This window comes from Nyctereutes procyonoides, unplaced genomic scaffold, assembly GCF_905146905.1.
Source record: "Nyctereutes procyonoides isolate TBG_1078 unplaced genomic scaffold, NYPRO_anot_genome, whole genome shotgun sequence".
Lineage (NCBI taxonomy): Eukaryota > Metazoa > Chordata > Mammalia > Carnivora > Canidae > Nyctereutes > Nyctereutes procyonoides.
In genome coordinates this window covers 58,627,900-58,653,144 of record NW_026575135.1, presented here as the reverse complement: position 1 = coordinate 58,653,144, position 25,245 = coordinate 58,627,900, and the positions used below count along the sequence as shown (strand labels likewise).

At 42.5% G+C, this 25,245-nt stretch overlaps 1 protein-coding gene and 1 pseudogene across 2 annotated transcripts in view; both read left to right on the top strand.

Moving 5' to 3' along the window:
* GRAMD2B (GRAM domain containing 2B) overlaps positions 1-25,245 on the top strand; it is a 111,502-nt gene that overhangs the window by 57,656 nt on the left and 28,601 nt on the right. The gene's annotated exons all lie outside the window — the stretch shown is intronic.
* On the top strand, positions 14,506-23,291 carry LOC129494930 (40S ribosomal protein S18-like; annotated as a pseudogene).

Sequence of the window (25,245 nt, the reverse complement as noted above, 5' to 3'; positions counted from 1 at the left end):
CCAGGGATCCCCCATGAAGAGTTTTAATCAAGAAAGGATGCTGTACTTTGTCAAATGCTTTTTCTGCATCTATTGAGAGGATCATATGGTTCTTGTCCTTTCTTTTATTAATGTAGTGAACCATCCTTGCAGCCCAGGAATGAATCTCACTTGGTCATGGTGAATAATCCTTTTTAATGTACTGTAGGATTCTAGTGGCTAGTATCTTGGTGAGAATTTTTGCATCCATATTCATCAGGGATATTGGTCTGTAATTCTTTTTGGTGGGGTCTTTGGCTTGGGGATCAAGGTAATGCTGGCCTCAGAGTTTGGAAGTTTTCCTTCCATTTATATTTTTTTGAAACAGCTTCAGAAGAATAGGTATTAATTCTTCTTTAAATGTTTGGTAAAGGGGCACCTTGGTGGCATAGTTAAGTGTCTGCCTTTGGCTCAGGTCATGATCCCAGAGTCCTGGGATCGAGCCTCCCATCGGGCTCCCTCCTCAACACAGAGCCTGCTTCTCCCTCTGCTCCTCACCCCACTCGTGTTCTCTCTCTCTCTCTCTCTCTCTCTCTCTCTCAAACACAGTCTTTAAAAAAAAAAAAAAAGTGTGGTAGAATTCCTCTGGGAAGCCATCCAGCCATGGACTCTTGTTTTTGGGGAGTTTTTTTTTATTACTCCTTCAACTTCTTTGCTGGTTATGGGTCTGTTTAGGTTTTCTATTTCTTTCTGTTTCGGTTTTGGTAGTTATGCATTCTCTAGGAATGCATCTGTTTCTTCCAGATTGCCTAATTAGTTGGCATATAGTTGCTCATAATATGTTCTTATAATGTTTATATTTTTATATTTCTTCAGTGTTGGTTTTGATTTCTCCTCTTTCATTCATGATTTTATTTATTTGGGTCCTTTTTCTTTTCTTTTTGATAAGTCTGACCAGGGGTTTATTGAACTTATTAATTCTTTCAAAGAACCAACTCCTAGTTTTGTTGACCTCTTCTACTGTTCTTTTGGTTTCTTTCATTGATTCCTGCTCTAATCTTTATTAATTCTCTTTTCCTGTTGGGTTTAGGCTTTATTTGCTGTTCTTTTTCCAGCTCCTTTAGATGTAAAGTCATGTTGTGAATGTGAGACCTTTCTCTTTTCTTGAGAAAGGCTTGTATTGCTATATACTTCGCTCTTAGGACTGCCTTTGCTGCATCCTAAAGGTTTTGAACAGTTGTGTTTTCATTTCTATTTGTTTCCATGAACTTTTAAAATTCTTCTTCGACTTCCTGGTTGACCCATTCCTTCTTCAGTAGGATGCTCTTTAGCCTACACATATTTGAGTTCAAAGCCCTTGTTTCCTCGATTTTCTGCTCAGATGATCTGCCCATTGCAGTGAGTGGGGGATTAAAGCCCCCTACTATTGTTGTATTATTATTGATGTATTTTTTTAATTCTTTATAATTGTTATTCTGAACTCTAGTTCCGACATCTTACTTATGCCCATACTGATTAGGTCCCTGGCAGTCAGTACTGCCTCTTGTTCTCTTTTTTGAGGTGAGTTTTTCCATCGGGTCATTCTTGCAGAAAGTGGTCACTTTTCTATTTGTAGAATTGCAGCAATTCTTTTCTTAGATCTCTGGTGGAGTTCTCATGTCTTCAGAGTGATTTGATAGCTACCTAGCTGAATTCCTGGGACCAAACTAAGGTCTCCTACTCCTCCACCATCTTGCACTCTTCTCAAGGTTTTGGTTTTTAAATGACAGAGCTTTGTGATGTTGTCCATAAACTGCAAGAAAGCCAGCAGAGAAGGGAAAGATGAAGATGGAGCACAAAGGTGGAATGCTAGAACAAACCCAGAGATATGGGAAAATGGGCTTGAACATCACTAGAAGAGAGCCCTTGTCTTCTGAAACTGGGAGAACACACAGATGCAGTAGGTGCAGATACCATTGTAGGTCAGGGGAACACATATGGGTGCGCTTCTCTGAATACTTAAGTTTTCTGTTTTCTTAGCTAAGTCGTGATGTGGGTCTTTTCATCCAGAGGTATAGGTTGTGTATGGCTAGGCACTTGATGGCATGGAGAGTATTTAGAAAGCAGGCTGAGGGAATAGGAGGAGAGGATGGCCAAGGGTTGCTGATAGTCCCATGACAGCAGCATTAATCCACAGTCAGGGCTCATATTCCCCCTTTAGCAGTGCTTACAGCCCAGGGTTGAGAAAGTAAAAAGACTGATGTTGAGCTGAGCTTGGGGTGTTGATGCTGGCAGGAGGACTGGCATATCCAGAAACAGAAAGTGAATCAGTCACAGAGGTGATCTGAGCTGCTTGAGGAAAAAAGTCCAAATGGCATTGATCAGCCTAGGAGAATATGTAATATCAAAGATTGTTATCTGTGTCTGAGGCCAAAAAATACCTGTGGCAGGAGTGGCAGGGGCAGGAGCTAGAATGATAGAAGATTACAGGCAGACAGTTGGAGAGAGCCAAGTGGTTGGATGCCATTCACGTGAACATCGAAAGATCTAAGTTTCAAAGTTCTCAAGAAAGGGAAGAGGTCCGTATGTTGGATAGTGTAGGCAATAAGGAACATTAAATGCAACTCTGTCAAGACTAACCCACAGGAGGTTGGACTTCGTATGCTGAGTAGAGCTGAAAATAGACTTTATTTTTTAAACTCCAGGGGACTAACACAATTAAAAATAAGAATACTTAATAGGTTGGCTGGTCATCAGAAAATATTTTAATCAATTACCTATCTTGCCAACAGAAACAAATATAAAAAACAAATTGGAGGAAAAAGTACAGACAAGCAACAAGAAGTATGAAATAACCAGAAATAAGTTTAAGAGGACTTAAAAACAATATAGCTACTACAGGAGATAATTAAAAGAAAAGTTTACCTTGTTTGAAAGGAAAACTTAAAATCATAAAGATAGTTGTATTCCTTATATTTTAAGTTCAGACTGAATTTCAGTGACTCTCTCCAACATTACAGACTGAATCTAAAATTCCTCTGAAAGAATAAGCTTGTAGAACATCCAGGCTAAATCTAAATGGTAGAAGGTAGACTCGTGGCTTATGACAGATTCTCAAGCTCTAGGATTTAACTTCAGCACATCTTACCTGTTAACACCCGATCTCAGCGCCAACCACCTTATTTAAGTGATTATTTACATTACTCATAATCTTGAAACAAACTCATTCAAAAACTCTATTTAAAACGTACTTTCCAAGTTATATTCAAATTTATGCATTGTAAAACAGAGATTTTCATGTGAGCCTTGTGTTTAAAACCCCTCTCTAAACATTTGCTTGAAATCTGCTCTGGTATAAGACCTTGAACATAACTGGTGTCCCAAAATCCATTGTTGTCCTTTTTCTTCTCTTTTTAAAAGACATTTTAAACAAATTAACATATGTGATTAGAACAAGCTGACAGTAGTAAAACCTTGACCACCACAGATCATAGCAAAAAAAAAAAAAAAAATCACTAGTAATTTTATCTCCCAAAGAAAATTCAAACATGATTTGTATTTTTATTTTAGATAATGCATTTAACTAATATAGAAACTTCATTCCTGAGGGTGGCATTACATATTCATCATTAATGGGGATTATTTTTCTAGAAGTACTAGTTTGTGCTGATAAATATACTACTCCTCTTTCCCAGCCCACATTATAGGATCAGAAGTAACTGATTTGCTTCTCACTTGGCCTAATAATCTTCTGCTTTGTTTACATTCACTTCAGTAGTTTAAATATTTTAGTGGGTGTAAAACTGAAATCTTAAAAAGGTTTGAAGTAGGGGCACCTGGGGGCCCAGTTGGTTAGGCATCCCACTCTTGATTTCGGCTCAGCTCATGATCTCGGGGAGGTAAGACTGAGCCTTAATGGCAGGCCCCCCACTCATGCCTAAGATCCTCTTTCTCCCTCTACCTCTGCCCTCCCTCTCTAAAGAAAAAAGAAAAAAAAAATGGCATGAAGTAGAATGTTCATTTAAGAATGTTCATTTTTACAGCCCACCCACCATCTCCCGGGTGGTTCTGACATATAAGGTGCTTAGGCCCCACTTTCAGAATCACTAATTTATGGAATTCACAGACAGATTTTACCAGAAACCATATGGCTCAAGCCTACCTAAAATGGCCTGTTGTGGAAGAGAAGAAAGTGCTTCAGCTTTATTTGTATTCTCTGTCCTGGTTTTGGTAAGTGCTGTTTCAGTCTGTGTGTTCGTGTCTTAAGCCAGGCTCCCATTAATTAGTAAGAAAACCAGGCCCTCCAGGGAAAAACTTGAGGCTGTAGAGCCTGCTCACTCGCACTCTCTTTCCCATCTTCCTCCTCTTTTGCCTCCAAAGACCCCCTTTACCTGGACACCTACTCCCTCCCAACCCCCCCCCCCCATGAAACCAACCTTCTCTCAGCTGTGGTGGGAAGATGCCACCTGTGACTTCATGTGTTGGTATTACATTCGTAACAGTAAGACTAGAGACAGATGCCTTCTAGTACCCCCTCCCCGGTTCTAGCTTACCTTTTTATTTTATTTTTATTTTTATTTTTTTCTGGCTTACTTTTTTAGAGATTATTCCAAAGAGATGTAGGGGTACATAATGGGGTGGGGCCTGGAGGAGCAAGCAGGGATAGTGGGGAGGAGATTCAGGTCTACTACAAAACAGGCTACCCATTATCTCCCATGATTAGCCAACTTTACTGTGCAAGTAGCTGCTTTTAAAATTAGCTAGCCTTCAGCTTAGAAAATACATTTCCTCAGCATTCTTTCTAGGATAACCTGATAGTTTGGTATGTGAAGCCTTTCAAGGAGAGGGTAGCTCTTTTTCATGAACAGGACTCTAGGGTTTTTGTTCTAAGAATTGGCAAGAACTAACTTCTTGCAAAGATAAAAGGGCAATTGTCATTTGTGGTATATATTTATGATTGACAAAGTCTGAGCACCAAGTACTTTTGAGAGAGAGCTGATCATTGCACCTAGAATGCCGTATTTTGTTTCAAACCCACATACTGCTTGCTTTTTAGATGTTTAACTTTCCATCATTTTTTTGTGCCCAGGAGGGCTGACCTAATCCTACAAATTCTCAAAGACCAATAAGTGCATCTACGGGAAAGCCTAGACAACTCCAAGTACCAGCACAGCCCAAGGCCTCACTGACAGATGGGATTGATGAGCCAGAGGAAATGGCTCACACCACATGTGTCTGCTGAGCAGCACGTTTCTCTCAAGAACATCCCTTGGGTGTTGAAAGGCAGGGGTTGGGGGATGGTAGAGAGGAGCAGGTGCAGCATGAGCTGCCGGCAGGATATGAGTGTGGCACTAATATCCCAACTCCTGTCATGAGGGCTCATCCAATTAGATACATTTTGCTCACAGTGACAACCAGCTTCTTGATGACCTGTGTAATTGCAAGTCTCTTTTCCTTCATCCCCAAGAAGACCTAATTTGGCCCAGGTGTTGGGATTAGGAACTTTTTCTGTTTTCCCCAGAGTAGCCAGAGCAACTAGGCCCCCCAAAAAAAGAGAGTCCAGAACATGGAGATATCATAGGGTTACTTGCTATGGCCAAGCCGGCAACAGCCTTATATACTGATGCAGGGAATGTGAACTCTTCCAAATCCCCTATTGGATAGTCCCAATATCCAGCATGTGTCTAGAGATGATTTATTTCACTCTAACCCTATGTACTGGAAAAATAATTTTCCCTCTACTCCTCTGAGTCTTTAGCTGAGTCTCCCATAATAAAAGGTAGATTCACAAGAACACTATTAACATGTTTACCTTATGTACACGTGGGAGATAGCCAGGGAAGTATGAGTAACTCAAAAAGAGGTGGCTTTAGAAGTTAGTATTAAATACCATCTTTATAGAGAAGGGGCGGGAGGATGTGAGCCTCTCAGAGGAGAGTAAATGATTTTTAGGAAAGAAGGGCCTGAAGAAGAATAGGCAGGAGATACGACAATTTATGACAGATTGTCGGTGTGGGTGTGAACTTCTAGTCTATTCTTTGGTGATGAGTCAATCCTTCGTGGTTGATGAAACTCCCAGGAAATTCCTTCTGGAGAATCTATCTTTAGGCAGGGAAGGGAGGTTCAGAGCAAGCCTGTCTGTGCATTTTCTCTCCTTTAAATGCCTACAGCTCAAAATAGACCACATACCGAAGCAGCATCTTTTGGGGTGATATGGCCTACTACTCTTCAATAATAATAATACACAATGCTAATACTTTCCCTAAACAATGGATTTCACTTTTTAAAAAAGATTTTATTTATTTATTTGTTTGTTTGTTTATGAGAGAGCATGAGTGGGGGGGCACAGGGAGAGGGAGAAGCAGACTCCCCACTGAGCGGGGAGCCCCATGGAGGACTCCATCCCTGGACCCCAAGATCCTGAGTTGAGCCGAAGTCAGACACTTAACTGACTGAGCCACCCTCACTTATTTTTTTAATCAGTGACAGTTGTTAATCCTTTTGGGGTTTGACGTTGATACTGTGTTTATTTTTTTTGTATTCAACTTACAGATGCAGTGATAATATAGGGATTTACTTCAAAATAAGTGGGAGTTGGGAGGAGAGGGAGAGACATAGATGAAACCAGATTAGCCATGAGTAAATAATCATTCTTTTGTCTACTTTGTATATATCATAAAACTTTCATAGTAAGTAGTTGGAATTTTTTTCTAATCATTTATGAAAAGAAGTGGGAACTTTTAATTACCCAGCCAGCTGTGATATAAACTAAGTATTAATCCCCCCAAATAGATCAGCCTGAGTTTTTCTAATAAGATCTAGGACTGATCTTCAAACATTGTCACTATTCTCTTTATGAACACCACCTAGCTTCATTAATCAAACAGAAAATACATATACTACCATAAAGTCCTTTCCTCCAAATTTTTAAAAATGGAAAACATATTTTCTAAATTAAAGCATGATAGGACAGAGAGCAGCTCTCTGCAGTGCAGGTTTGTAGTACATGCTGTGGGAGGGGGTACCCGGAGTGGAGGCAAGAAAGCTTAGGCTCTCATTCAGACACTGAAATATGATAAACATCCCTTAGGAAGATGCCACTCCCAGAAACCATGCATTGGGCTGCTCTTAGGAAGCCACAGATCATGGAACAGATTCTTTTCCTTGAGTCTTATCCATTTCAGAGGTGTAAAATGAAGAAAAGCAATCTTGTGTTCTTCCAGTTTCTTGGAATCAGCAGTATCTAAGCATTGCCCTTTAGACTCTTAAGAAAATAAAGCCAACTAAGGTGTGATGGCCTCTTCCAACAGCAATGATGAGCCCATATGGGCTTGGTGAGGCTGACTCCACTGCCTTTCACCCAGTTTCCTGGAAAGAAACAGTAAAGCTTCCTCGATGGAAATGTACCTTCTTGACCCACAAATATTTGCTGTATCATTTTGTCAATCTTTGCCTGGAAGAACTGGAAGGGCACACCATTGCCTCACTAAAACCACCCCTGACTAGTTTGGTCCAGGTTTGCCAGAACAGGATCCACCCCCTCTCCCCCAGCAGAAAATTTCTCTGACCTTTCCCGTGCCAGTCTTCCCAGGTCCATGAATCCCAAGTGAAGTACATCCCTTCCTGTTGCTATTTATGCTGTCTGGTGTAGCCAGAAAGGGCTCTGGGCTAGAAATCTGAATGCCTGGCCTCTTGAGGGCTGATTTATGGAATGTGAAGTACTTCAGGGAAATGAGAGCACTTAAGGGATACAGAAAACCGTGGACCCTGCCCATCAGGAGCTTATGGCCCAAGGAGGTAAAAGACAAGTAAACTGTAGCTAGTCACAATTTTAAAACAAACCCCTCATTAAAGCATGCGGTTGTCTTGGCAGTCATACCTTATAGGGTGCTGGGAAGGAGCATTTTATTTTATCTTTTAAAATTTTGTTTATTCATGAAAGACACAGAGAGAGGCAGAGACATAGGCAGAGGGAGAAGCAGGCTCCCCACGGAGAGCCCAATGCGGGACTCGATCCCAGAACCCCGAGATCATGACCTGAGCCAAAGACAGACGCTCAACCACTGAGCCACCCATGCATCCCAGGAGGAGCATTTTTTTTTTTTAATGATAGTCACACAGAGAGAGAGAGAGAGAGAGAGAGAGAGGCAGAGACATAGGCAGAGGGAGAAGCAGGCTCCATGCACTGGGAGCCCAACGTGGGATTCGATCCCGGGTCTCCAGGATCGTGCCCTGGGCCAAAGGCAGGCGCTAAACCGCTGCGCCACCCAGGGATCCCAGGAGGAGCATTTTAAAAAGAAGAGTCAGTCCTTAGGGCACACAAGGAACTGGGCAAGGTTCTCTATAGGATGAGGTCCCACCAAAGCTAATCTTGGAAAATAATTGGTGCTTGCCAGGCCCAAGAAAGAGGGCTTAGGAAGCCCAAGCACATGATTGGGGCAACATGGCAGAAGGTTAAAATCCAAAGATGGAGGTTCCAAATTGCAGAGGGCCTCCCTAATTCATCCCCAGCTGCATCCTGGAGGCGCTGGAGGTCCAGAAGGGTTTCATGGGGTGGAGGTGGGGAGATGATGTGACTGTCATACCATATTGGGGTTTTTTCAAGATCACAGGGTAACATGATCTTCCATACAGAGGAAGTGAGATGGAGGAAGTGTCTCTCATAGCTCAGATGAGGTAGCGAGGTAGAGTGGGGTCCAGGCAGAGGGCATGGAGGACCCCAGCGAAGCCAGAAGAACCAGGAAAGAACAGGCAGGGGCGTAACTGGAAAATATTAAGAAGGTAAATTTCACAGGTCTTGGTGTCTGAATGAGTTTGGTGGGAAACCGATAATCAAGGTGTGGGAGTAATGGGGGTTCTAGGCATTCAGATTATTGTGTAGTCCCTCAGGGCCTTTCCATAGTTTCCTTACTTGTGACATATGGATAATGGGTGTCCTACACACTCGCCTCGGACAGTTTTCACGAGGGCTGGTATGGGCCCATGCACGGCGTGGGTGTGCATGCTCTTTGAGAATCGCAGTGCAAATTTAAAGTCATTGGAAAATCCTATATGGGGTGGCAAAGGAGAGGGCGGAGGCAGAGAACAGGTATTTGGTGAAGCAATATATTTTCAGCACAGGTAAAGAAGATGCATATCTGTGGTGGGAGAAATTAAGAACAGGAAGGAAGGATGTCAGATACAAAATTTGTTAAAATGTATTTCATGGCGCCTGGGTGGCTGAGTTACTTGAGCTTCCGACTCTTGATCTCAGCTCAGGTCTTGATCTCAAGGTTGTGAGGTTGTTTTTTTTTTTTTGTTTTTTGTTTTATCTATTTAGGCTTACTGCTTCTATTTTCTTGGAAGAGGTACTAATTTTCATGTAAAAATTACACTAGTTCTAATTCTTCTATCCTATGAAAGTTCCGTATCTTAGAAATACTGGGATAAACATTTCTTCTCAATAGCAGTAAGTTACTCGATAATTATTACATATTTTGATACATGTAATAACAATTATTATACATTATGTATTTAATTGTATCATATTAATAATATGATATATGCTATATTATATCATATGTGATATATTATGATATAAATATCAAATAATTTTCTGACAGTGATACATGTTAAACACAGGGATAGATTCCAGGGGGAGAAAAACACAGATAAGAGACAGTTAATGGGTTTACTTTCATGAGCAGGTTACATTAATAATTTTGAATCTTGAGGGACACCTGGGTGGCTCAACAGTTTGAGTGTCTGCCTTTGGCTCAGGGCGTGATCCTGGGGTCCTGGGATCAAGTCCCACATCAGGCTCCTCGCAGGGAACCTGCTTCTCCATCTGCCTGTGTCTCTGCCTCTCTCTGTGTCTTTCATGAATAAATAAGTAATATCTTTAAAAAATAATAATAGTTTTGAATCTTGAAACTCAAAATAACCAAAGATATACTCTTTTTACATTTTTTGCCATAAGATAATATGAACTGTTCTTTGCTTATAGGAGGTATTTAGTTTGGAAGTGTTTTAGTTAAACCAAAGTGTCTTATAGAAATATGGTTTTCTCTAATCTATGGATGTTGCATTTTTTTAAAAGGGAGCCTGGTTGGTGCAGTCAGTCGGTTAAGCATCTAACTCTTGATTTCGGCTCAGGTCATGATCTCAGGGTCCTGAGATTGAGCCCTGGTCGGGCTCCATGCTTAGCGGTGAGTCTGCTTCTCTCCCTCTCCTCTGCCCCCCCCCTTACTCACATGCTGTCTCTCAAATAAATAACCTTTAAAAAATAAAATTTTATTTATAAACAAATCAAAATAAGCAACAGTACCTTTTTTGTCTAGTGGTTGAGTCTCCTTAATCTTCATTACACATAAATCCTGAGTCTTAGTAATATAAAGCATTTAAGCAAAGAGAATTTTCGTGGGCACTGATGACATCCAAAGGGCCCATGCCTATTTTGATCACTGAGGGGATGTGGACTAATCTGAAGCTGACTTCTGGAAATTCCTTTATGGCAAAGCCCAGTGAACACCCTGAGCTGTCCTCACATACATGCAATTCTGAACTGTGAGATCAGAGTACAGAAGCCCGAGGAAGTAGTACTGCTGAGTTGGAGTGGGGAAAACAAAGGAGAAACAGTTTTCCAGAGCTCTCTCTGGTGCTATTTTGGACTCTTGTGGCAACTTTTAACTCCGCTGGGATGCCCATGGACCTGAGTCTTTTAGCTCTCTGGCTTTTGATCTCCCCCTGCCCCTCCTCCCACCCCCTATGTAGAACAGAAAGAGTTCCGGGAAATGAAGGGTGTAAGAGGAAAGAAAGCACTTTAGTCATCACAGATGACAGCCAGGGTGGCAGGAGGAAGCTCCTGTCTCCTGTCTCCAGTCTTCAAATCCACTTGCCTCCTCCAGCAGCTGAAGCCCAAAGCAGCACAGCCTGTTTCCACGGACACAGTGGGGGCTCCTCAAAACAAGAACAAACATTGCTCTTCAAGGCAGCTTCCAGTGTCCCTGGCTTGGGGTTTTGTGTTTTTTTTTTTTATTACTTTTTTTTTTTTTAATGTTACTGTGCTATTAATAGGTAAAATATTTCCTTCTGGTTAAGTACATGTATTTCTGGCACAATACATTCCCTCTCTCTCCCAAATAAAAGTTGCTATCTATCATGCATGGTAACAAGAGAAATGAAACTTAATTCAGGAGGCATTTGTATTCACATAAAGACATGTTCTGCCCATGTCCTTGACTAGTGATGTCCTGCTGGGTGGGGGTGGGAGGGAGGTCCCTATGTTTCCCCCTTTTTCTCTTACCACTTGGTCCTCTTCCTTTTCAATGCTGGAAAAGCACCTATAAATACAGACTTCCTGACATTCCTCTTGGACAATTTTCTCAGGAGTATCATTTTTTAAAAAAGATTTCATTTATCTATTCATGAGAGAGAGAGAGAGTGCATGAGTTGGAGGGGCAGAGAGAGGTACAACTCAAGCAGACTCCCCACTGAGCACAGAGCTGGTCTCACGGGGCTCCATCTCACAACCCTGAGATCATGAGCTGAGCTGAAATCAAGAGTGGGATGCTCAGCCAACAAACCCACCCAAGCACCTCTCAGGAGTATCATTTTGAGAAAGTTGTACCTCATTTTAGGGCAGGGCCCTGTTATTTTCTCAAAAACTGAAGGCTTCTCTCCCAGCAGCACATGTAGGCCTCAGCCACTTGATTTTCTATCATCCCACTCACCTCTTCTTAGGATTTTGCTCTACAGACACCTTCTCTGTGGCAGTCCTAACACCCATGTTAATTGTTCCTTTCTCTTTGCACATGGTAACTTTTTTTTTTAAGATTTTATTTATTGGGATCCCTGGGTGGCGCAGTGGTTTGGCGCCTGCCTTTGGCCCAGGGCGCGATCCTGGAGACCCGGGATCGAATCCCACATCGGGCTCCCGGTGCATGGAGCCTGCTTCTCCCTCTGCCTGTGTCTCTGCCTCTCTCTCTCTCTCTGTGACTATCATAAATAAATAAATAAAAATTTAAAAAAAATCTTTAAAAAAAAAGATTTTATTTATTTATTCATGGGAGACACAGAGGCAGAGACCTAGGCAAAGGGAGAAGCAGGCTCCTTGCAAGGAGCCCGATGCCAGACATGATCCCAGGACCCAGGATCACTCCTTGAGCCAAAGGCAGACGCTCAACCGCTGAGCCATCTATGTGTCCCGCACACTGTAACTTTTTATGACTTCTGCCTGAAGCCTTTATCCTCACAATTTTGTATTGTCCTTGGTCCTCTTTCCCTTTAAATTGTGGTTCTAAATTGATACTCTGTGATGGAACCACACACCTGCATTATCATCTTTATTCTGGGTTTTAATGGGGTTGATAGAATAGTGGGTTTAGTTTTTTGTTGTTTTTTTTTTTAATTTATGATAGTCACAGAGAGAGAGAGAGAGAGAGAGAGAGAGAGAGGCAGAGACATAGGCAGAGGGAGAAGCAGGCTCCATGCACCGGGAGCCCGACATGGGATTCGATCCCGGGTCTCCAGGATCGCGCCCTGGGCCAAAGGCAGGCGCTAAACCGCTGTGCCACCCAGGGATCCCTAGTTTTGTTTTTTTTTTTTTTAAACGTGTGCCAGTTGTCTTTATTTCAGATGTAAATCTGTTGAGGAAAGTGACAGTGCTTAAATATTTGTTCTTCCCTTCTTCCTTGCCCGGTTCAGGATGTGGTGGTAGATTCAAAGACTATGCATGTGGCTGTTTACCTTGGATATCACCTCTCTTTTGGTATAGAGGTGTTTAAAGCTCCTTGAAAGAACTTCTTAATTATCCTTAAATTCTCACACTCCTGTTCTGGGCGATAGGCACATTTGTGAATTTGAACAGTTAAAAGTCCAATTTAGGTAAAACAGCTTTGTTTTTATCATTCAGAATTGCTTGTAATTGCAAATGACTATTTTATCACATGGCATATTCTTTTTCTGCATTATGTCCCATAAATATATTCCCAGTGATCCAGTTGCTCCCCCATAATCTAGGCTTTAATTTATAGTTACTTCTCAAGTACCTGAGGTACTTTCTGATCTTACTTAATATTCATAATATTTTGAATATTTTCCATAATAGCTAAAGATTTGTTAATATTGTACTTTCTCTAAATTTTCTTCCCTGGATTTCATGCCCTTCTGTATTCCTAACTTTCTGTTTTGCTAAATATTTAATTCTGCTCTTAAAATCTAGTTATTTTCCATATACATCCTTCTGGCCAAAGAGTTAATAAATATCCTCGAAGATGTCTTAGGTCCATGAGAGTGGCTTATTCTGACATTTAGCAATTGCTGATAGAAAAAGAACTTCAAAAAAAGGGGTGGAGATAGAAATTTCAAAAATTTTAAAGTCTTTGCCCCTGAGAAAATTGTACTCTCGGGGATCCCTAGGTGGTTCAGCAATTAAGTGCCTGCCTTCAGCCCAGGGCATCATCCTGGAGACCCGGGATCGAGTCCCACATCAGGCTCCCTGCATGGAGCCTGCTTCTTCCTCTGCCTGTGTCTCTGCCTCTCTCTCTCTCTCTCTCTGTGTGTGTGTGTCTCTTGTGCATAAATAAATAGAAACTTAAAAAAAAAAAAAAAAAAGGAAAATTGTACTCTTGTATAAAGGAGCTATAGTAAACATATTTTTAGAAATTCTTTTAACACTGAGCAGTGCAACCTACAAAATACTATCTATATGCCCAGAGTGTAACTCATTGTCCGCAGCATCCATTTGCCTTTCCTGGAAATTGGAAAAGTCCCTTGCTGTCTCCTTGATGTATTTCCTTGTCATTTTATTTTATTCTTTTCCATTTGTGCTTGGTCTCACTACTGAGAAGTTACTTAGTTTGATTATAATTTTGCTTGCGATCTTCTATTCCATCAATGAAGATGGTCTGTTTGAGTCTCCACAAGGTTTCAAATGATCGCTCACCTAACTAGTGATCCGTGTGAGGAATAAGTTTGTACACGGTGCTGATTCAGTGTAAGGGAAAGTGGAAAGACAGCCTTTTTCTCCCTTCTCCCACCTTCAACGTGGGCGTCTTCCAACACAAGTTGTAAATCACACCTGGGAATGAGTTTATGATGTAGCTTGAAACAAAATGTAAACCCAAGCCCTTTTTAAAATGTCGATTGTTGGGGCACCTGGCTGCCGTGGTCCGTAGCGCATGTGACTCTGGATTTCCGGGTTGGGAGTTGAAGCCTTACATTGGGTATAGAGATTACTTAAAAAAAAAAAAAAAAGTGCTCATTTTTGACCATAGTGCAGATATACTCAAAGTTGTATTTTCAGTAAGTATTCATTTCTTGTATCCAGACTCGGGAGCTTAAAGAGATGGAGGCCAGTATTAGAAAGGTATATAATTAGATATGGAACAGTGTGTAGTTGTGGGGAGCTGGGAAGGAGCAGAGAGGATGGGCCAGGCTAGAGCCAGCGCGCAGGGAGGATGGAACAGGATGTGAGCGAGGCCTGCGGCAGAAGACCAGCGTGGCTGGGACGGACACCTCTTTCTGAAAAGTAGAGGAAGATGACAGAACTCTGGCAGATCTTGGCCCGCATCCAGATGCCGCGGTCCGATGTCCAGTGGACACCATTGTGGGCCCTGCAGCAGGGCCGTGACATCACGGAGGCCGGCCCGGGAGGATGACTCAGGCATTGGTGTTCTCAGAGGCTTGCAGAGGGACAACCCGGCAGTCACTGCTGTGCATTCAGAGGTTGGAGGAAAAATCTGCAGCTGCGGCTCTTCTGCCCTGGTGACTTCATCCTGAAGCAGTGACAAAAGCCCTTTCGGGTTGTTTTCTTTTTCTTTCTTTTTTCTTTTTCTTTTTTTCCCTTTGTAAACATGAGCTAGTTGGAGTTGAGTTTCTGTCCCTTCAGAATCAGAATCCTGACTATTATTTTTTTCTTGTTTCCACTGCATTTATTACTAGTATAAAAAAAATGTTGAAAAGAAATTCATTCTCAGTTCTCCAACAGCTCTCATCCTTCCCTCTTGCCCACACAGCTCCTGACCCATTTCCTCAGGGCCAGTGCAAAACCAAACCTGTTCACTGCCGTTTTCACAGAAAACAGCCAGTGCCAGGGATGTAAGGAAGAAGGTTAGACGAGGGCGACAGTACCGTCCAGGTTCCACCCAAGGGTAGGCCAGGTGGAGATTTACAGAATTCACACGAGAGGGCTGGTGGCCTCACAGTGACGTACTCTAACTAACATGGGCTGGAGAGGAGATAGGATAGCCTGTAAGAGGCTTTAGAGGACATCTCATGGGCTTGTGTCAAACCCCGAAAAACCGACACCAGGAGAATGGGGAGACCAAGGAGGCAGTCTTGCGGAAAGTTTCACAATTCTCCCATGTTGGGAGGTATGGAAAGTCTAGAAGGCATCAAGAGCTTCACTCATTTTGGCAGAAAAACTTACTCAAGTGTTGGGAAGTCACAATGAGAATCCTGACAATTAAGTGCCTTTTTGGAATTGAGTTGTCTTAGGCCTTGAAAGAAAAGAGTGATTTGGGCAAACAAATTAGGAGAAGGTGGAAAGGTGAGAGTGACTCACATGACTGGTCATGGGACAGACACATGTCCATTTTATTTTTATTTATTTATTCATGAGAGACACAGAGAGAAAGAGGCAGAGACACAGGCAGAGGGAGAAGCAGGCTCCCTGCGGGAAGCCTGATGGGGGGCTCGATCCCAGGACCCCGGGATCCCGACCTGAGCCAAAGGCAGAAGCTCAACCACTGAGCCACCCAGGTGTCCCATAGTTGTCTTTTTTTTTTCATAGTTGTCTATTTTAATGCAAACAGAGGGGAGCTCTGGGGGAGGTTTAAAGAGGTGTGTTGGGGCCGGTTGGAGGCCTGTGCTAAGCCATTCCTCCATGCCTGGTATTGCAATGGAGCGCAAGCTGTCACTCTTAGCTTTGGCCATGTGCTTGGGACTCAGCAGAAAGAGTTTCCAGCTGGCAAAACCTCCCTATGCAGTCAGATACTCTCTTTGCTGTTGTTCTTCTGGGTTCTTTTGGTTTTTTAGAGCTTCCTCAGGATACCTTAGATATCCCTTGCTAACAATAGACATCTGTTAGATCTAAAACTAGATTCACAAAATCCCTCCCACCCAACTCCATTTCCTCTTGTGTTCCTGCAGTTGTTGGTGGCAATCCTAGCTCCTCCATCCCCCAGATAACCTTGGGTTATCTTGGATGTTGCTCTGTGTTGCTTGTTCTCTGCTCCTTTCTGGTGTTATCTCTGGATTGTTCTCCCATGCAGTCTCTCCTGCTTCTTGCCTTCGCACTCAGCCCCCACCCCCACTCCATGCTCTGCCACTGATGAAGTTTAATCCTCCCTAAGTCTGTAGCTCTTCAGGCCCTCACAGTGGAAGTGTGGGAAAAGGTGGGCCCTTAATACCCTACCGTTTGACTCCTTCTGGTTAAAAATATTTGCTTTATCCCTGCTGCCAACCAAAAGAAGTCTAAAAGCAGCTGACTCTTATTAGGAATCCAACATTCCAACAACAGAACTGCCACTTGTTTCTGCTGCCTGTACTCCAAAGATCAAACTGCTAGATTTCCTGGTGCATGTGTGACTCTTCCTTGTCTGCATGTTTTTGCTGCTGCCTTTCCTCATATTTCTGGTGGAAATATTTCCTCATATTACCTTCCAGTACTTCTACAAGTCTTAGTTATGCTGACCCCACTCAAATATCAGTCCTTCCCCGATGATGGTTGCACAAATGTCTCCTTGGGTAGAGAGGTGGCAGAGATGACTACAGTGTGGTAATGGACGGGTTTGATTTTCTCCATCCAAAGGAACTGATTTATGTAATTATTTTTATTTATGTATTGATTTACCACACAAATAGAAATACAATGTACACTCCTGGTTTCTGGCCCTGAAATGTATTTCTGACAGTGAAGAGAGAATAGAAATACTGCTCCCCCCATACCTGCACACAGGGTCATACTTATTTTCTCCACAGATCTCCTCTGATTCTCCTCTTCCCGTTAGATTTCTGAATTCCCAAGGTGCTGTGTGTATGATAGACATCTGTTATAAGCTGTGTCATGCTTTAGGTGCTAAACCAAAAATCCCAGTAGGAGCTGTCCTTGGATACGGCAGCATCTGGCAGGATGGTTGTTATACAGCGTAGGAACTCAAACATTTGAAAGCAGGATATCCACCTATTTTTATGATATATGCTATATTATACATCTTTTTTTAAAAAACGGTTTTATTTATTCATGTGAGACAGAGAGAGAGAGAGAGAGGCAGAGACACAGGCAGAGGGAGAAGCAGGCTCCATGCAGGGAGCCTGATGTGGGACTCAATCCCGGGGCTCCAGGGTCACTCCTGGGCTGAAGGCGGCGCTAAACCGCTGAGCCACCCAGGCTGCCCTTACATATTCTTTGTAAGGATATTATTATTTTAAAAAATATTTTATTTATTCATGAGAGATGCAGAGAGAGAGAGAGAGAGAGGCAGAGACACAGGCAGAGGGAGAAGCAGGCTCCATGCAGGGAGCCTGACGTGGGACTCAATCCCGGGGCTCCAGGGTCACTCCCTGGGCTGAAGGCAGCGCTAAACCGCTGAGCCACCCAGGCTGCCCTTACATATTCTTTGTAAGGATATTATTATTTTAAAAAATATTTTATTTATTCATGAGAGATGCAGAGAGAGAGAGAGAGAGAGAGGCAGAGACACAGGCAGAGGGAGAAGCAGGCTCCATGCAGAGCCTGACGTGGGACTCGATCCCGGGTCTCCAGGATCAGGCCCTGGGCTGAAGGCGGCGCTAAACCGCTGAGCCACCCGGGCTGCCCGTATAAGGATATTATTATATTTTCAAGTGTTCAAAGAATAATACAGTGCGTTAAAATTTATAATGAACTCAGCCCACCTGTCCCATTCTCCGTCTGCCTCCCCAATAGCTTCTTCTAACTGTACCTGATTTTAGTGGCAGTGGTTACTTCATTATCTGTAGAAATGTTTGTATCCTGCTCTCTCTTGCTTATTCATGTTAAACCCTATCTTTTCACTTCCTGTTTTGATGGAACGTAGGAGTCCACTCGAACTGCCTCCCTGCCTGATATTAAGTAGGCATTTTCCTCTTTCTAAGTCCTACTTTCTCTTTTATCTCTTTAAAGAATACATCAGCCTACATTTGGTGAAGAGCCAGGGCACAGGTTTTCTCGTGAGAGCTTGGGGCTGTGGTTGGAGGGAGGTGAACGAGGGGGTCAGGAGCTGAGGAGGGGTGAAAAGGGCAGATCACCAAGTGCCTTGTAAGCCGTCGAGGACTTGGGACTCGGAGAATTGAGGGGGCAAGGCAGTTTCCCTCGCCCTAATACTGTGAGCCGTCTCATGGGTGCCATCTTCTTTCTCGAAGATGCTCATTAGGAGGCTTGGGCGTTTTGTTTTTCTTGTTTGCTTATCTTAAGTTTTCTTCTCTGAATTCAGTTTCCTAAGGAGTTTACTTTCCTCTTGGTTTATATCTTTTCATTCAGAATTCAGGCTTTCTTCAGAGCACCTGGGTGGCTCAGTTGGTTAAGCTTCTGCCTTCAGTTCGGGTCATGATCCCAGGGTCCTGGGATCAAGCCCCACGTCAGGCTCCCTCCTCAGTGGGGAGCCTGCCTCTGCCTTTTCCTCTGTCCCTCTCCTTTGTTCCTGTGCGCTCTCTTGATCTGCTCCCTTTCTCTCTCTCAAATAAATAAAAATCTTAAAAGACTTCAGGCTTTCCTCAAGGGTCTGGCAAATCCTCTCACATTTGCAAAGATCAAAAATTTGACACTAGTCCTCGTTAAAATTATTACTGTTACTCTTTGTGCCAGGTATTCCTCAAGGCACAGGCAAATTGGCCATGACTATAAATGTTTTAAATTGTGTGTATTTTGACACAAGTGTTCCATTTCCGGGAAGGTACCTGTGGATAAACTGACACATAATAAACATTCAGGGACATTTGCTGCAGCTTTATTTGTATTGGTAATAAGACTGAAATCCACCTAAGTGCGGGTCAATCAGGAACTGGTTACATTATAATTCATCCATTTCAGTGGAACTCTATGCAGTCACTAAAAAGAATGAGGAAGCTCTGTGTGTACTGATAGGGAAAGAACACCAAGATATATAGTAAGTAAAAAGAAAAAAAAAAACAAGCTGTATGACATCATGTCGTCATTTGTGCTTAGAAAGTACATATGCTCATGTACACAGAATCTTGCTCGAAAGGAACTAGGAACAGCGTAATAGGTGACTGACTCTTTGGGGACAAACAAGGATAGAAGGGAGATTTTTTTTTATTTGTAATTTTTTAATTGAAGTATAGTTGTTGCACAATGTTATGTGAATTGCAGGTGTATTACTGGTCTAGACATTATGCTGTAATCACCACAGGTGTAGTTACCATACAGTATGACAGTACCAGGGACTCTATTCCCTATGCTGTACCTTTCATCTCCCCTGACTAATTCACTCCATAAGTGGAAGCCTGTATCTCCCACCCCTTTAACCCCTACTTTGCCCATCCTCCTATCCCTACCCCTCTGGCAGCTCTCAGTTCTCTGTATTTCTGGGTCTCTCTGCTTTTTGTTTGTATTTATTCATTTGTTTTGTTTTTTAGATTCCAAATATAGGTGAAATCATAAGATAATTTGTCTTTCTCTGACTTATTTCACTTAACATAATACCCTGTTTTCATTCTAGATGCTTGGGTTGCTTCCATAGCTTGGCTGTTGTAAATAATACTGCAGTAAACATAGGGATGCACATATCTTTTCAGATAGGTATTTTTGGTTTCTTTGGGTAAAAACCCAGAAGTGGAATCACTGGGCTGTGTGGTATCTCTCTTTTTAATTTTTTGAGGAACCTCCATACTGTGTTCCACAGTGGGTGTCCCAAATTACATTCCCACCAAGAGTGCATGAAGATTCCCTTTTCTCCACATCCTCACCAACACTTGCATTTTTCTTATCTTTTTGAGTCTAGCCATTCCGACAGGCATGACATGGTAGCTCATTGTGGTTTTGATTTGCATTTCCCTGATGACTGCTGATGATTAGGCACATCTTTTCACATATCTGTTGGCCATATGTGTATCTTCTTTGGAAAAATGTCTCATCAGGTCCTCTGCCCATTTTTCAGTCAGATTGTTTTTTGGTGTTATGTGAGTTCTTTATATAGTTTGGTTATTAACCCCTTTTTGGGTATATAGTTTGCAAATAGTTTCTTGCATTCACTAGATTGCCTTTCTGTTCTGTTGATGGTTTCCTACCTTGTGGAAAGGCTTTTTATTCTGGTGTAGTCCTAATAGTTTATTTTTGCTTTTGTTTCCTTTGCCTAAGGAGACATATCTAGAAGAATGTTGCTAAGATCAACATCAAAGAGATTACTCACTATGTTTTCTTCTATGAGTCTTATGGTTTCGGGTCTTACATTTAAGTCTTTAATCCATTTTGAGTTTATTTTTGTATATAATGTAAGAAAGTGGTCCAGTTTTTCCAGCACCACTTATTGAAGAGACTGTCTTTCCCCCATTGAACATCCTTGCTCCTTTGTCATAGATTAATTGACCATATAAGTGTAGGTTTATTTCTTGGCACTCCATTCTGTTCCATTGATCTATGTATCTGTTTTTGTGCCAGTTCCATACTGTCTTGATGACTACAGCTTTGTAGTATTTCTTGAAATCTGGGATCCTGATGCCTCCAGCTTTGTTCTTCTTTGTCAAGGTTGCTTTGGGTATTTGAGGTCTTTTGTGGTTCCATAGAAATTTTAGGATTATTTGTCCTAGTTCTGTGATAAATGCTGTTGGCATTTTGATAGGGATTGCACTGATTGTGTAGATTACTTTGGGTAGTGTGGACATTGTAACAGTACTCTCTCAGTCTGTGAGCACAGGCTGTCTTTCCATTTGTGTCATCTTTGACTTCTTTCAACAAAGCTTTGCAGATTTTAGAGTTTCATTTGTAATTTGTGAATTGTGTACTTCTGCTTCTAGTATTTACTCAGAAATGAATATATATAGATAAATAAAATTTAAAGTTTTTAGACAAAGATCTACTATATCAGAATTGTAGATGAAAGACTTTTTCCTGACTTCTAAAAATCTAGCTTGGGAGATTTTGCATTTACTTTGCAGTTGGAAAGGCTGACAGGTCTTAGAGAGGCCCTGGTCCCCTGCACCGACTCCTGCACCTTTGCACCCCTTTCTGTGCCCTTCTTTTGGTTACCATGATGTCTCAATTTGTCTTGTGGTTGCTGCCCAGCCACCCCCAGAGCCCTCCTCTGTCCTTGTGGCCTGTAGCTTTGTTCCCACACATTGCCATCTGTGCCTGCCAGCCAGCCTTGAAGCCACTAAGCAAGCAGCATATCAAAAACAAGGGTTTGGTGGGACGCCTGAGTGGCTCAGTTAGTTAAGCATCTGACCCATGATTTCGGCTCAGGTCATGATCTCAGGGTCGTGAGATTGAGCTCTGCTTTGGGCCCTGTGCTCAATGGGGAGTCTGCTCAAGATTCTCTCTCTCTCTCTCTTTCTTCCTCTGCCCCCCCCCCACTCTCTCAAATAAATGATCTTTAAAAAAAAATAATTAACAGGGGTTTGGTGCCCCAGGTCTTGGCTTGTCCGGGTGTACCCTAGTTTCCAGTATAGTACACTGTACTGTGACAGACCTGGTGTTTTTTTTTTAATTTTTTTAAAATTTAAAAAAAAATTTTTTTTATGATAGTCACACAGAGAGAGAGAGGCAGAGACACAGGCAGAGGGAGAAGCAGGCTCCATGCACCGGGAACCCGACGTGGGATTCGATCCCGGGTCTCCAGGATCGTGCCCTGGGCCAAAGGCAGGCGCCAAACCGCTGCGCCACCCAGGGATCCCCGTTGCGCCACCCAGGGATCCCGACAGACCTGGTGTTAGTCACAACAGTCTCATTTGTAGGATTTTATCTCTTGGAGATCCTCTGGTGAAACATAACCTGTCTTCTAGTCACTTCCAAATCTCATTGGTTAAGACAGTCGTTTCAGTATATGGTGATCAGGGACTTTTTTAAGTGGCAGTGGATTTAAAACTACCCTTACCCATACTACCATAAGGGAGTTGATGACATTTTTTATGCTTTAGCTTACACCGATTTAACTTGAAGGTAGAGTTGAACACAAGGATTCACCACTGTGATTAGAAAAGGAGCACAACTACCTCGACTGAACCATAGGAGGCACTTGTTTTCATTTACCTGAGACGCCACTTAATCACTCACCTGAGGTGCAACTTAGTAGTCATTCTGTCCAGTAGCTACTTACCTTGACTTGCTTGGGATGATGGCTGAGTACAGCTCATTCTCAGCACAAGGGACAAAGGACCTGGGAGATGAAAGTGACAGGAGAAAAGATAGCTGAGTTTACCTTAAACTCAGAGAGACTCTTTCCAGGAAGAATATAAGAATTCTAATTCTGAAAAATTGTGAAATCTGAATCCTCTCATCCTCACTTTAATAAGGTCTGGGAATTGACTCACACTGCACTGTCGATAAGGATTGTCCAACCCGTTTTTTATTTATAGATTGTGTAACAATGTGGGGCAGTGTCTTACTGAAACCAGTACTTCCTATTCTGTAATAAAAATGCATTCCCCAAACAGTAACATCAGGCTTGGTTGGTAGAAGCATGACTGCCTCATTGTTCTGGAATTCCTACTGAGAAGCTTTCAGGGCCGATGAGTGATACTTATACTGGGTTAGAGATGGGAGAAGAAATAACCTGCCAAGGCCGAGTGAAGGTTAATCCTGTATTTCCAGCATCTGTTTCTTCTAAGTATTCCTAAAATTGTCATTCATTCATCTGTGTCCCCTGCCCAGCTCAGCATCCTGCTCTGCCAGCAGGTCCCTTCCAATAAACATTTGAAAGAGCAGGGTTAGAACAAGCTGCCACTAGAACCACATCTAGTGATCCTTGAGAAGTTAAGCACATTTTGCAAATACTGAATACCAATGTTGATTGTTGGGCGGAAAAGAGCCTTTGCCATCACTGCAGTTAAGAGTGTCAGACAAAGACAGGCTCAGGTGGTGTTGTGGAAAGTAAACACTGACCTGACCAGTAGGGCAGGAGAGCTCACCAAGGATGACATGGACCTTTATGCAGAACCCATGCCCGTATAAGATCCCACACTGGTTCTTGAACAGACGAAAGGATATCAGAGATGGAAAAAAATACAGCCAGGTCCTATCCAATGGTCTGGACAACAAACTCCATGAAGACCTAAAGAGACTGAAGAAGATTTGGTCCCACATAGGGCTGCACCACTTCTGGTGACTTTGTGTCCGAGATCAGCTCACCAGGACCACAGGCTGTTGTGGCCACACCGTGGGAATGTCCAAGGACAAATAAATCTTTAGGCCTTGGCTATTAGTAAAGAGAGAGAGAGAGAGAGAGAGAAAGAGAAAGAGAAAGAGAAGGAGGAAGAAAGAGGAAGCTTTTGGTTTTGTTTTATTTTGTAAAATTTTCTTGCAGTCAATGTCCCTGAAAGGCCCTTTCATCATCATCTTCTTCCTTCTTCCTCCTCCTCCTCCTTCTTCTTCTCTCTCTTTTTTTTTTTTTTTTAAGATTTTATTTATTCATGAAAGACACAGGCAGAGGGAGAAGCAGGCTCCATGCAGGAAGCCTGACGGGGGACTTGATCTCTGGTCTCTAGGATCAGGCCCTGGGCTGAAGGCGGCGCTAAACTGCTGGGCCACTGGGGCCGCCCTACTTTCTTCTTTTTTAAAGAAAAAAAAAAAATGAAAATACTGTGCTTCTTTATTTTCATGATTTAAACAAGACCTGTTATTTCATCTCCCCTTGTCAGTGAGTTCAGCTTTACTGACAGTAACATTACAGTTTCTGAGGGGCCTTGAGGAACCCTTCCATCGTCCTCCCACACTCTGCCAGTCTGTTTGGATTCTACATAGTTCATCCTGCTGCCACAAGACCTCAGGGATGAGGGGTGCTTGTGGGAGTTCTCTCTCCTCTGTTAGGAATTGACTTGCTTAATTTTCCAAAGCATCTTTTTAAAAAAGATTTTATTTATTTATTTATTTATTTAAGCACACGCAGAAGCAGGGGGAGGTGCAGAGGGAGAGGGAGAAGCAGACTCCCCGCGGAGCAGGGAGCCCGACATAGGGCTCCATCCCAGGACCCTGAGATCATGACCTGAGATGAAGGCAGATGCTTAACCGACTGAGCCACCCAGGCGCCCCCATAGCATTGTTAAGTCAACAAAACTAAAATTGAATCAGCCCATACATGAATTTCACTTCCTGTTGAGACACTGCCAGATGAATCCCCCATCCATCAACACATATAAATGGCCTGTATGAGCCACATGCTGAGATGAATGCTGTGGAAGAACACAGAAGTTCCCTGTTTTTAAGGAATGTTGTCTGGTAGTTGGGTACTTCAGACATTTGCCCAGAGCTGGGGGTACCGTAGCTCGGCAAGGCCATGCAGCAGTAGGGCTACCTCCAGAGGGGCACCTTTATATGAGTGCATCTTGGTGGGAGAGCTCTTTCTCAGGACACAGAGGTGTTGTACAGGATAGCAGTGGCTCCAATTCCTGCATAAAATTCAGTAAATACATAAATAAATGCTGAGTGAATTTTTGAGGGTCCACACACACTCTCCTTACTTACAGAGGGCCTCTCAAGTGGATCAAGTCTCATGCTTTTGAAGAACAGGAATAATGTATGTGTCTTGGGGAGCACAGATAGGCAGAGAGATGCTCTAAAGCCCCTTAACTATTCTAAAATTATCCACATCCATAAATTCCACTTGATGCCAAAATTAAATAAAATTTTCTATTTTAAACCAAAGCAGTGTTTTCCTATTAATATTTCAAAGCCTTCCATGTGCCTTTTGTCACATAATGCAGTTCAATTACAGACTGAGCTCTTTTCATGTATGTAAGTGCTTCTGAGCACTTTGAGAATTGAAGAAGTGGGAGGTTGGGGAATATTTACGCACTTAGGGAAAAAAGAAATGCTGACTGCAGTGTAAGAACATCCATTGTCTATAGGGTCTGTTAATTGGATACTTTGTCAGATTATTTGGTCTTGATTTTGACACTACTGCAGTATTACTGGTATGGGCTAAAATTTTCCTATACTGTGAGAAGTGGTAAGCAAGAAACCACAAAGCTTCACCTAACCAATGATATTTCCTGCCTGTGAGGTCATTTGCAGGTAAAGACATCCAGTGAGTGGTAAATTAGGATTAAAATTAGCCAAACTGTCATAGCAGTGCTATCTTCATATGTTTTCCTTTATGTTCCACCACCATGGAGTTCTCACATGCTCAGAAGTACGTC